The sequence below is a fragment of the Mytilus californianus genome, unplaced genomic scaffold, assembly GCF_021869535.1.
Source record: "Mytilus californianus isolate M0D057914Y unplaced genomic scaffold, xbMytCali1.0.p SCAF_4, whole genome shotgun sequence".
Lineage (NCBI taxonomy): Eukaryota > Metazoa > Mollusca > Bivalvia > Mytilida > Mytilidae > Mytilus > Mytilus californianus.
The window spans coordinates 72,945,882-72,955,293 of NW_026262690.1; the positions used below are offsets into that span (position 1 = coordinate 72,945,882).

Sequence of the window (9,412 nt, forward strand, 5' to 3'; positions counted from 1 at the left end):
AGTCATTTTCTGATATATTATTAGATATTTTATTTACAATTGTTTCTTGTACTGAGTCAAATTCGAAGTGTAATGGAGCATGGTCCGAAAATGTCGTAAAACTGCATACAATAAACCTTCGAATCAATTCAAAATTTTGTTCCTGTGTTATACATTTTTGTAAGATAGTCATTGACACTAGTTCCGTTCGCACCACAGTATGTATAACTGTTTGAGTAGCCTTCGCTATGGTGTCCATTAACAATTCGAAATCCGGATGATTTGCACAAGGAGAGTTATTTAAAACCCCATGTGTTAATTTTCAAGTCCGGATTTACTCTTAGAGGAAGTTGTGAATCCGCTGAATACGAAGTAAGGTCAGTAAGAGAATCCGGCAAATTGTCTTCTTTTATGTGATCGTCATATGTGCTTGTCCGACTATTAGTGTCCCCACAAATAAAATTTATTTCTTTTGTTGAGTAATTTTCTAAGACGGATTCAAGATCTTCAAACAAATCATTTACATCATACTGTTTGTAGAAAACCGATTTATACGGCGGAATATATACAAATACTAAGTATCTATCTTAATCGTTTTCAAAAAAAAAAAACGATTTGTCGATTGTTATCACTATCATAGAGGCCTTTATAATTTCACATACAGAGATTTTCAGTTCTAAATGTTTCTAATACGGGAAAACCATTCCCCACCTTGAGTACTTTTCGAACGCATGCGCGGTACAATGACTGGACAACCAGGCTGAAGCTAGCGAACAATAACTAGCGAACAATAAGCCAGCGAACAATAAGGCGATATATCTAAACACCGAAAAAATGAATAAGACAGCAACGGCCTTTAAATGAAAAATATTTAAACAGGCAGAAATTCCGTCCAAATATTGCAATTTCAACTCTATCATGAAATGGTATTTATCCCATCCATTGATAAAACAAATCACATCTCTTTTAAGGCTAATATTCAGTACCACAGTAAATCTGCATCTGTCAACGGGTTATTTGTAGGTGTAAAACTACCAATGCACCCACTTCCATTTAGAACGCATGTAAAAGTAGTCCTTCCCTGTAAAATACAGCACCTTTGATGTCATTGTTTGCAGAAATGGGGATTGGCCTATTCCATGGCTTCTTGAGAAAAATAATGACGGGTATCACGGGGTATGACTATATAAGTCTTGTAGAGGACAAACAGGCGCATCTTTTGCGCAAGGTATCGAAGGGCGCTATGTTCAAAAATCTGAAACTAAAGCTCAAAATTTAAAAAAAAAATTGTTAAAAACAGGGGGGTTGGCCTATTCCATGGCTTCTACAGAAAAAAAATCAGGAGTGTCACGGGGTATGACTATATAGGTCTTGTAGAGGAGAAACAGACGCATCTTTTGCGCAAGATACCGAAGGGCGCTATGTTCAAAAATCTAAAACTAGAGCTCAAAATTTGAAAAAAAAATTGTTAAAAACCGGGGGGTTGGCCTATTCCATGGCTTCTAGAGAAAAATAATGAGGGGTGTCACGGGGTATGACTATATAGGTCTTGTAGAGGAGAAACAGGCGCATCTTTTGCGTTAGGTATCGAAGGGCGCTATGTTCAAAAATCTGAAACTAGAGCTCAAAATTTGAAAAAAAAATTTGTTAAAAACAGGGGGTTGGCCTAAACCATGGCTTCTAGAGAAAAATAATGAGGGGTGTAACGGGGTATGACTATAAAGTTCTTGTAGAAGAGAAACAGGCGCATCTTTTGCGCAAGGTATCGAAGGGCGCTATGTTCAAAAATCTGAAACTAGAGCTCAAAATTTGAAAAAAATTTGTTAAAAACAGGGGGGGTTGGCCTTTTCCTTGGCTTCTACAGAAAAATAATGAGGGGTGTCACGGGGTATGACAATATAGGTCTTGTAGAAGAGAAACAGGCGCATCTCTTGCGCAAGGTATCGAAGGGCGCTATGTTCAAAAATCTGAAACTAGAGCTCAAAATTTGAAAAAAAATTGTTAAAAACAGGGGGATTGGCCTATTCCATGGCTTCTAGAGAAAAATAATGAGGAGTGTCAGGGGGTATGACTATATAGGTCTTGTAGAGGAGAAACAGGCGCATCTTTTGCGCAAGGTATCGAAGGGCGCTATGTTCAAAAATCTGAAACTAGAGCTCAAAATTTGAAAAAAAAATGTTAAAAACAGGGGGGTTGGCCTATTCCATGGCTTCTACAGAAAAATAATGAGGGGTGTCACGGTGTATGACTATATAGGTCTTGTAGAGGAGAAACAGGCGCATCTTTTGCGCAAGGTATCGAAGGGCGCTATGTTCAAAAATCTGAAACTAGAGCTCAAAATTTGAAAAAAATTTGTTAAAAACAGGGGGGGTTGGCCTTTTCCTTGGCTTCTACAGAAAAATAATGAGGGGTGTCACGGGGTATGACAATATAGGTCTTGTAGAAGAGAAACAGGCGCATCTCTTGCGCAAGGTATCGAAGGGCGCTATGTTCAAAAATCTGAAACTAGAGCTCAAAATTTGAAAAAAATTGTTAAAAACAGGGGGGTTGGCCTATTCCATGGCTTCTAGAGAAAAATAATGAGGGGTGTCACGGGGTATGACTATATAGTTCTTGTAGAGGAGAAACAGGCACATCTTTTGCGCAAGGTATCGAAGGGCGCTACGTTCAAAAATCTGAAACTAGAGCTCAAAATTTGAAAAAAATTGTTAAAAACAGGGGGGTTGGCCTATTCCATGGTTTCTAGAGAAAAATAATGAGGGGTGTCACGGGGTATGACTATATAGGTCTTGTAGAGGAGAAACAGGCGCATTTTTTGCGCAAGGTATCGAAGGGCGCTATGTTCAAAAATCTGAAACTAGAGCTCAAAATTTGAAAAAAAAATGTTAAAAACAGGGGGGTTGGCCTATTCCATGGCTTCTACAGAAAAATAATGAGGGGTGTCACGGGATATGACTATATAGGTCTTGTAGAGGAGAAACAGGCGCATCTTTTGCGCAAGGTATCGAAGGGTGCTATGTTCAAAAATCTGAAACTAGAGCTCAAAATTTGAAAACAAAATGTTAAAAACAGGGGGGTTGGCCTATTCCATGGCTTCTACAGAAAAATAATGAGGGGTGTCACGCGGTATGAAAATATAGGTCTTGTAGAAGAGAAACAAGCGCATCTCTTGCGCAAGGTATCGAAGGGCGCTATGTTCAAAAATCTGAAACTAGAGATCAAAATTTGAAAAAAAATTCTTAACAATAGGGGGGTTGGCCTATTCCATGGTTTATAGAGAAAAATAATGAGGGGTGTCACGGGGTATGACTATATAGGTCTTGTAGAGGAGAAACAGGCGCATTTTTTGTGCAAGGTATCGAAGGGCGCTATGTTAAAAAATCTGAAACTAGAGCTCAAAATTTGAAAAAAAATTGTTAAAAACAGGGGGATTGGCCTATTCCATGGCTTCTAGAGAAAAATAATGAGGAGTGTCACGGGTATGACTATATAGGTCTTGTAGAGGAGAAACAGGCGCATCTTTTGCGCAAGGTATCGAAGGGCGCTATGTTCAAAAATCTGAAACTAGAGCTCAAAATTTGAAAAAAAAATGTTAAAAACAGGGGGGTTGGCCTATTCTATGGCTTCTAGAGAAAAATAATGAGGGGTGTCACGGGGTATGACTATATAGGTCTTGTAGAGGAAAAACAGGCGCATCTTTTGCGCAAGGTATCGTAGGGTGCTATGTTCAAAAATCTGAAACTAGAGCTCAAAATTTGAAAAAAAAATTGTTAAAAACAGGGGATTGGCCTAAACCATGGCTTCTAGAGAAAAATAATGAGGGGTGTCACGGGGTATGACAGTATAGGTCTTGTAGAAGAGAAACAGGCGCATCTCTTGCGCAAGGTATCGAAGGGTGCTATGTTCAAAAATCTGAAACTAGAGCTGAAAATTTGAAAAAAATTGTTAAAAACAGGGGGGTTGGCCTATTCCATGGCTTCTACAGAAAAATAATGAGGGTGTCACGGGGTATGACTATATAGGTCTTCTAGAAGAGAAACAGGCGCATCTTTTGAGTAAGGTATCGAAGGGCGCTATGTTCAAAAATCTGAAACTAGAGCTCAAAATTTGAAAAAAAATTGTTAAAAACAGGGGGATTGGCCTATTCCATGGCTTCTAGAGAAAAAAAATGAGGAGTGTCACGGGGTATGACTATATAGGTCTTGTAGAGGAGAAACAGGCGCATCTTTTGCGCAAGGTATCGAAGGGCGCTATGTTCAAAAATCTGAAACTAGAGCTCATAATTTGAAAAAAAAATGTTAAAAACAGAGGGGTTGGCCTATTCCATGGCTTCTACAGAAAAATAATGAGGGGTGTCACGGGGTATAACTATATAGGTCTTGTAGAGGAGAAACAGGCGCATCTTTTGCGCAAGGTATCGAAGGGCGCTATGTTCAAAAATCTGAAACTAGAGCTCAAAATTTGAAAAAAAAAATGTTAAAAACAGGGGGGTTGGCCTATTCCATGGCTTCTACAGAAAAATAATGAGGGGTGTCACGGGGTATGACTATATAGGTCTTGTAGAGGAGAAACAGGCGCATCTTTTGCGCAAGGTATCGAAGGGCGCTATGTTCAAAAATCTGAAACTAGAGCTCAAAATTTGAAAAAAAGAATTGTTAAAAACAGGAGATTGGCCTAAACCATGGCTTCTAGAGAAAAATAATGAGGGGTGTCACAGGGTATGACTATATACGTCTTGTAGAAGAGAAACAGGAGCATCTTTTGCGCAAGGTTTCCAAGGGCGCTATGTTCAAAATTCTGAAACTAGAGCTCAAAATTTGAAAAAAAATTGTTAAAAACAGGGGGGTTGGCCTAATCCATGGCTTCTACAGAAAAATAATGAGGGGTGTCAAGGGGTATGACAATATAGGTCTTGTAGAAGAGAAACAGGCGCATCTCTTGCGCAAGGTATCGAAGGGCGCTATGTTCAAAAATCTGAAACTAGAGCTCAAAATTTGAAAAAAATTGTTAAAAACAGGGGGGTTGGCCTATTCCATGGCTTCTACAGAAAAATAATGAGGGGTGTCACGGGGTATGACTATATAGGTCTTGTAGAGGAGAAACAGGCGCATCTTTTGCGCAAGGTATCGAAGGGCGCTATGTTCAAAAATCTGAAACTAGAGCTCAAAATTTGAAAACAAAATGTTAAAAACAGGGGGGTTGGCCTATTCCATGGCTTCTACAGAAAAATAATGAGGGGTGTCACGGGGTATGACAATATAGGTCTTGTAGAAGAGAAACAGGCGCATCTCTTGCGCAAGGTATCGAAGGGCGCTATGTTCAAAAATCTGAAACTAGAGATCAAAATTTGAAAAAAAATTGTTAACAACAGGGGGGTTGGCCTATTCATGGTTTCTAGAGAAAAATAATGAGGGGTGTCACGGGGTATGACTATATAGGTCTTGTAGAGGAGAAACAGGCGCATTTTTTGTGCAAGGTATCGAAGGGCGCTATGTTAAAAAATCTGAAACTAGAGCTCAAAATTTGAAAAAAATTTGTTAAAAACAGGGGGATTGGCCTATTCCATGGCTTCTAGAGAAAAATAATGAGAAGTGTCACGGGTATGACTATATAGGTCTTGTAGAGGAGAAACAGGCGCATCTTTTGCGCAAGGTATCGAAGGGCGCTATGTTCAAAAATCTGAAACTAGAGCTCAAAATTTGAAAAAAAAAATGTTAAAAACAGGGGGTTTGGTCTATTCTATGGCTTCTAGAGAAAAATAATGAGGGGTGTCACGGGGTATGACTATATAGGTCTTGTAGAGGAGAAACAGGCGCATCTTTTGCGCAAGGTATCGTAGGGTGCTATGTTCAAAAATCTGACACTAGAGCTCAAAATTTGAAAAAAAAATTGTTAAAAACAGGGGATTGACCTAAACCATGGCTTCTAGAGAAAAATAATGAGGGGTGTCACGGGGTATGACAGTATAGGTCTTGTAGAAGAGAAACAGGCGCATCTCTTGCGCAAGGTATCGAAGGGTGCTATGTTCAAAAATCTGAAACTAGAGTTGAAAATTTGAAAAAAATTGTTAAAAACAGGGGGGTTGGCCTATTCCATGGCTTCTACAGAAAAATAATGAGGGTGTCACGGGGTATGACTATATAGGTCTTCTAGAAGAGAAACAGGCGCATCTTTTGAGTAAGGTATCGAAGGGCGCTATGTTCAAAAATCTGAAACTAGAGCTCAAAATTTGAAAAAAAATTGTTAAAAACAGGGGGATTGGCCTATTCCATGGCTTCTAGAGAAAAATAATGAGGGGTGTCACGGGGTATGACTATATAGGTCTTGTAGAGGAGAAACAGGCGCATCTTTTGCGCAAGGTATCGAAGGGCGCTATGTTCAAAAATCTGAAACTAGAGCTCAAAATTTGAAAAAAAAATGTTAAAAACAGAGGGGTTGGCCTATTCCATGGCTTCTACAGAAAAATAATGAGGGGTGTCACGGGGTATGACTATATAGGTCTTGTAGAAGAGAAACAGGCGCATCTTTTGCGCAAGGTATCGAAGGGCGCTATGTTCAAAAATCTGAAACTAGAGCTCAAAATTTGAAAAAAAAATGTTAAAAACAGGGGGGTTGGCCTATTCCATGGCTTCTACAGAAAAATAATGAGGGGTGTCACGGGGTATGACTATATAGGTCTTGTAGAGGAGAAACAGGCGCATCTTTTGCGCAAGGTATCAAAGGGCGCTATGTTCAAAAATCTGAAACTAGAGCACAAAATTTGAAAAAAAAATGTTAAAAACAGAGGGGTTGGCCTATTCCATGGCTTCTACAGAAAAATAATGAGGGGTGTCACGGGGTATGACTATATAGGTCTTGTAGAGGAGAAACAGGCGCATCTTTTGCGCAAGGTATCGAAGGGCGCTATGTTCAAAAATCTGAAACTAGAGCTCAAAATTTGAAAAAAATTGTTAAAAACAGGGGGGTTGGCCTATTCCATGGCTTCTACAGAAAAATAATGAGGGGTGTCACGGGGTATGACTATATAGGTCTTGTAGAGGAGAAACAGGCGCATCTTTTGCGCAAGGTATCGAAGGGCGCTATGTTCAAAAATCTGAAACTAGAGCTCAAAATTTGAAAACAAAATGTTAAAAACAGGGGGGTTGGCCTATTCCATGGCTTCTACAGAAAAATAATGAGGGGTGTCACGGGGTATGACAATATAGGTCTTGTAGAAGAGAAACAGGCGCATCTCTTGCGCAAGGTATCGAAGGGCGCTATGTTAAAAAATCTGAAACTAGAGCTCAAAATTTGAAAAAAATTTGTGAAAAACAGGGGGATTGGCCTATTCCATGGCTTCTAGAGAAAAATAATGAGAAGTGTCACGGGTATGACTATATAGGTCTTGTAGAGGAGAAACAGGCGCATCTTTTGCGCAAGGTATCGAAGGGCGCTATGTTCAAAAATCTGAAACTAGAGCTCAAAATTTGAAAAAAAAAATGTTAAAAACAGGGGGTTTGGTCTATTCTATGGCTTCTAGAGAAAAATAATGAGGGGTGTCACGGGGTATGACTATATAGGTCTTGTAGAGGAGAAACAGGCGCATCTTTTGCGCAAGGTATCGTAGGGTGCTATGTTCAAAAATCTGACACTAGAGCTCAAAATTTGAAAAAAAAATTGTTAAAAACAGGGGATTGACCTAAACCATGGCTTCTAGAGAAAAATAATGAGGGGTGTCACGGGGTATGACAGTATAGGTCTTGTAGAAGAGAAACAGGCGCATCTCTTGCGCAAGGTATCGAAGGGTGCTATGTTCAAAAATCTGAAACTAGAGTTGAAAATTTGAAAAAAATTGTTAAAAACAGGGGGGTTGGCCTATTCCATGGCTTCTACAGAAAAATAATGAGGGTGTCACGGGGTATGACTATATAGGTCTTCTAGAAGAGAAACAGGCGCATCTTTTGAGTAAGGTATCGAAGGGCGCTATGTTCAAAAATCTGAAACTAGAGCTCAAAATTTGAAAAAAAATTGTTAAAAACAGGGGGATTGGCCTATTCCATGGCTTCTAGAGAAAAATAATGAGGGGTGTCACGGGGTATGACTATATAGGTCTTGTAGAGGAGAAACAGGCGCATCTTTTGCGCAAGGTATCGAAGGGCGCTATGTTCAAAAATCTGAAACTAGAGCTCAAAATTTGAAAAAAAAATGTTAAAAACAGAGGGGTTGGCCTATTCCATGGCTTCTACAGAAAAATAATGAGGGGTGTCACGGGGTATGACTATATAGGTCTTGTAGAAGAGAAACAGGCGCATCTTTTGCGCAAGGTATCGAAGGGCGCTATGTTCAAAAATCTGAAACTAGAGCTCAAAATTTGAAAAAAAAATGTTAAAAACAGGGGGGTTGGCCTATTCCATGGCTTCTACAGAAAAATAATGAGGGGTGTCACGGGGTATGACTATATAGGTCTTGTAGAGGAGAAACAGGCGCATCTTTTGCGCAAGGTATCAAAGGGCGCTATGTTCAAAAATCTGAAACTAGAGCTCAAAATTTGAAAAAAAAATGTTAAAAACAGAGGGGTTGGCCTATTCCATGGCTTCTACAGAAAAATAATGAGGGGTGTCACGGGGTATGACTATATAGGTCTTGTAGAGGAGAAACAGGCGCATCTTTTGCGCAAGGTATCGAAGGGCGCTATGTTCAAAAATCTGAAACTAGAGCTCAAAATTTGAAAAAAAAAATGTTAAAAACAGGGGGGTTGGCCTATTCCATGGCTTCTACAGAAAAATAATGAGGGGTGTCACGGGGTATGACTATATAGGTCTTGTAGAGGAGAAACAGGCGCATCTTTTGCGCAAGGTATCGAAGGGCGCTATGTTCAAAAATCTGAAACTAGAGCTCAAAATTTGAAAAAAAGAATTGTTAAAAACAGGAGATTGGCCTAAACCATGGCTTCTAGAGAAAAATAATGAGGGGTGTCACAGGGTATGACTATATACGTCTTGTAGAAGAGAAACAGGAGCATCTTTTGCGCAAGGTTTCCAAGGGCGCTATGTTCAAAAATCTGAAACTAGAGCTCAAAATTTGAAAAAAAATTGTTAAAAACAGGGGGGTTGGCCTAATCAATGGCTTCTACAGAAAAATAATGAGGGGTGTCACGGGGTATGACAGCTGATCTTTCTCATCATAGTAATTCTTGAGGCATCTTGCGATCTTACCAAACTCAGCATCATCAATTTGTTCATCATCAGCCAAAGCAGTACTAATACATTGTTCATCCAAGGATTTTGTGGACTGTGCCAATCGCAAGGTGTCGCGGTGTTTTTTCTTCTTTTTCATGATACGCCCTGAGATCAGTGTGAGTACCATCACGCCAGTGGCACTCAAGCAAGCAAGGGATCCTAGGGGAAGGGAGGCTATAATACCTATACCGGTCAAAGCTGAACCCATGGTGCAG

The 9,412-nt window shown here is 39.7% G+C and overlaps 1 long non-coding RNA gene across 22 annotated transcripts; it reads left to right on the plus strand.

Moving 5' to 3' along the window:
* The first annotated feature begins 1,136 nt into the window (after positions 1 to 1,136).
* On the plus strand, positions 1,137 to 9,120 carry LOC127738509 (uncharacterized). 22 transcript variants are annotated; one of them, XR_008000068.1, is made up of 10 exons: positions 1,137 to 2,627; positions 2,804 to 2,980; positions 3,158 to 4,001; positions 4,179 to 4,355; positions 4,889 to 5,809; positions 5,987 to 6,123; positions 6,478 to 6,515; positions 6,693 to 7,045; positions 7,754 to 7,890; positions 8,245 to 9,120. It is a non-coding gene; the product is annotated as an uncharacterized LOC127738509 (long non-coding RNA). The 22 variants fall into 22 exon arrangements; XR_008000077.1 differs by having other exon boundaries at positions 3,158 to 3,510; positions 3,865 to 4,001; positions 6,478 to 7,045; XR_008000067.1 differs by having other exon boundaries at positions 1,137 to 2,273; positions 2,452 to 2,627; positions 6,478 to 7,045.
* Positions 9,121 to 9,412: the final 292 nt, after the last annotated feature.